General features: G+C 40.5%; 1 pseudogene; it reads right to left on the minus strand.

Moving 5' to 3' along the window:
• Window positions 1–478: 478 nt before the first annotated feature.
• LOC125915387 (60S ribosomal protein L37a-like) lies at window positions 479–2,627 on the minus strand (annotated as a pseudogene).
• Window positions 2,628–4,090: the final 1,463 nt, after the last annotated feature.

Genomic DNA, 4,090 nt, shown 5'->3' on the forward strand with positions numbered 1-4,090 from the left:
GTCCTGAGAGTTGGAGAATTACTTCTTAGTGCAGAAAATCCCATATGTTTGATATCAGAAGTGTGAGTAGAGAAACCATTTTTCCTTGTGTTGTGGAGCTCAGAATTCTTTTAGTCTCTGCCCACTACCTGCTTCCAAAGCCACTCTGATCTTTGGAATCTTGGTTCTGTCTGTTAAGTCATCCTTCCCTTTTCATGAAAGATAGCAAGTGCTTAAACCTGAGTTTTATCAGCCTGCTCCCTGACAATAGACTTTTGGGGTCCCACAGTTTCCTTTCATTTTGTGCCCTTTCCCCCTTTTGGTCTATTCTCTTAGTTTCTGCCGAAATAATTTTCTCAAGAAACTTTTGGGCCTTCCACGGATTTCACTTAGATTCACTCCATTATAACAAAGCCACACACACACAGATATTTTTGAGATCAGCCCTTTTCTACCCAGCGCTCCTGCCAAGAGGACTGGGAGACAATTTCCTAAGCTCCTATAGGCTGTATCTATGGTTTGAGCAGATCTGAGACTTGCCCTTCATCTCTTGAAGGGGCGCTTTGTGTGGTCGAATATCCTGACGTTTTTGCTCTTTCTGAGATTTAAGTGACAGGTTGTACATTCACACCCCCAGCTTTTTCTGCATGGTATGCCTTCCTGACAGTGCTTGGGAATCATTTAGTAGTTATTTGCTGTTTGGAAAGACTAAGAATTTAAAAAGTCATCCAGTTCCGGTTCCTTTTATGTAAGACTTTTCCCCCTTATCTCTTTCCTCTCACATTGTACTATAAGCAGCAAGAAGAAACCAGGTGGCACCCTTAGTACTTTGCTTGGAAATTTCCTAGTTTATCTAGACCAACTTGGTTATCTAACCAAATTAATTATTTACAAGTTCAGTTTTTCACATAACTGCAGGAGACCATGTAACTAAGCTTTCTGCCACTGTGTAACAAGGATCCACTTCCTTCATTTTCTTTTCTTTTTTCAATACAATTTATTGTCAAGTTAGCTAACATACAGTGTATACAGTGTGTTCTTGGTTCTGGGGGTAGATTCCCATGATTCATTGCTTACATACAACACCCAGTGCTCATCCCAACAAGTGCCCTCCTCAATACCCATCACCCATTTTTCCCTCTCCCCTGCACCCCCCCATCAACCCTCAGTTTGTTCTCTGTATTTAAGTGTCTCTTATGGTTTGCCTCCCTCTCTGTTTGACACTATTTTTTCCCCTTCCCTTCCCCCATGGTCTTCTGTTAAGTTTCTCAAGTTCCACATATGAGTGAAAACATGATATCTGTCTTTCTCTGACCGACTTCACTTAGCCCAATACCCTCCAGTTCCATCCACGTTGTTGCAAATGGCAGGATTTCATTCTCTCTCATTGCCAAGTGGTATTCCATTGTATATATAAACCACATCTTTATCCATTCATCAGTTACTTCATTTTCTAAGAACATGTTCCTCGTTTCCTTCTGAGCTGTCACTGGGAGTATCCTCCAAGTCCAAATTTCTACCAGCAGTCTGTTTAGGGCACTTTGGGCTTTCTCTATGATGCTTGTCAGAATTCTTTTAGTCTCTGCCCACTACCTGGTTCCAAAGCCACTCCTACATTTTTAGGTATTTGTTACAGTAGCACCTCATTTCCAGGTAACAAAGCCTTTACTAGTTATCTATCACTGCTGTGCAGTAAAGGATTAGCTCAGCAGGTCTGGGTTGTCTAAACCTTGTATGTTCCAAAGAAAGGTATGGTCCTTGCCTGGCTCCAGAGAGATAGCTTGTACTTTTGAACATCCTACCTGTTAAGTGTTTTACCTGAAGCCGTGGGTCATGCCAGAGAGTTTATGCTAACATTTTGATTTATGGTGGGGCCATGGGCTACACAGTATGTATTTGCTCTCTGGTAGGGCTGGATATTGAAGGTCACACACCCAGGGAGTCAGCCATGCCTATGTAATGAACCTCCAATAAAAACCTTGGGTACCAAGCCTTGAATGAGTTTCCCAGGCGATACTCTGTGTGAGTTGTCACACATCGTTGCTGGGGAATTAAATGCTGTCCACGTGACTCCAGTGGAAGAGGGCAACTGGAAACCGGGATCTCTTCTGCAGTCTGCTTCATGCATCTTTTTCCACTGCTAATTTTAATCTGTATCCTTTAACTGTAATACACTCTAGCCATGATTATAGTGGCTTTGCTGAATTACAGGAGTCCTTCTAGCAAATTATTAGGCCTGAGGGTGGTCTTGGGGACCCCTGCACACAGCTGCATGACAAATTACCACAAATTTATTTATCCTTATTATTTTTTATTACATCAATTAACCCATGTATTATAGGCCAGCAACGTTTCAAGCCGTGGAGCTTCCACTGGTCTTTCAACTCCTTCAGTCTTCTGATGGCAGACTTTACTGTGACAGCAGAAGTGGTGCTGTGGGTCCAGGCACAACTTGCTACTGTTTTCATGCAGGAACCACAATGCCAGATCCCCACAGCTCACGTTTTCATCTCCCTTTTGTCCCAGAAGGAGCAAGTATACTTGGTGTGCTGGCTTACTTCAATCTTCTTCACCATTTTCCTGAGGGAGGCACCATAATGGGTCCCGTATTTACCAATGATTCCAACCTTCTAGGGGTATTTAGCCATGTCGCTGCAAACTAGGTCTGCACCCAGAGAGCCAAATTACCACAAACTGAGTGACTTAAAAGAAAACACACTTGTTTTCTCACGAGAATCACGGAATTGGCTGGCCTGTGTTCTTGTCTGGAAGTTCAGCCGGGGAAGAATCTACTCCTGAATTCACACAGGTTGTTGGCAGAACTCATTTCCTTGTGGCTGTAGGGCTGAGGGCCACAGCTTCTGGCAGGCTGTTGACTGCCTTCAGGCCCTGGAAGCTGCCCTCAGCTTCTCGGCAAGAAATTCCTATGGGCCTCATGGCCTTTCTTATTTCTTCACCGAGAGAGTCTCTCAGGTGAGTTTGATAGGAAGATGGAGTCTTACATTATATAATGTGATCATGGAGTGATATCCCATCACCTTTTACCATATATTGTTGATTTGAACCAAATCACCCATCTGCCCACATTCACAGGGAAGGACTGTTCAAGAGTATAATATCAGATGGTGGGATTATTGGGGGGAGGGTCACCTTAGAGTGTGTCCAACACAAGTCTTATGAGGAGTTTCACTGTAAAGTAAAAGAAAAATAGGGCATCAGTCAGGGGGTAAAGTAAGGTCAAAAACTTTGAGATGTGGAAAAATGTGTGCTGATGAGAGTGATTCAATAGAGAGGAAATAATTGATGACATGATGTTTATGGGTCAGCCATTCTATTCTTTTTACTATTGAATGCAATAAAAATTCTTATTTTGTCTTTCCCATATCAGAAAATACCTAACTTATGGGCCTCATTCCCCTCAAGTTTTGGTAGGGAATATATATGCTAGGAACAGTTTAGGAAGCAGTGATCATTTAGGATATAGGAGAAAAGTCTTAGAGCTTATATTTTTATTCTTTTTATGCTACCCCTTGCCATTTTTTATTTTACATGTTTTATAATATACATGACATATTAGTACAATGTTACGAATAAGTTAAAATATCCATACATTTGGAGAGCATGTTAACATATTTTTTTTTTACTAATAAGATACCAAATAAAAAAGATTATAAAGTACTTTTCCATCTTAGAGGTTTGTGTTTGGGGAAAAGATTTCATTCTATTTAGTTTCTTCACAGAGTGATTTGAAGAAGTGATCACTTAAAATTAGTTTTCTGCTCAGGCCCTCACATTTATGAAAAGATATCACTGGATCATGACAAGCTACTGGTGACTTCAGGATTTGATGTGATTTTTAAACTTTCCTTTTTATAGCTTTTAAGGTTTAAAAATTATTCTTGCAGAACACTTTTGCTAATACAAAATATATAGTAATGTTTATATTTCAGTTCTTACTAGTTTCCCAATTATTACTTACCAATAATTCTATTGTAGTAATAATGTGACGTTTAACTCAGGTTAGTTTGGTTGAATTTATGTTAAATACTGATGGTTGGGCCATTTTCTTAACATATTAGGGCCCTTTCCTGGCTTATAGCTAAGCCTACTT

This window comes from Panthera uncia, assembly GCF_023721935.1.
Source record: "Panthera uncia isolate 11264 chromosome E2 unlocalized genomic scaffold, Puncia_PCG_1.0 HiC_scaffold_19, whole genome shotgun sequence".
NCBI classification, from domain to species: Eukaryota; Metazoa; Chordata; class Mammalia; order Carnivora; family Felidae; genus Panthera; species Panthera uncia.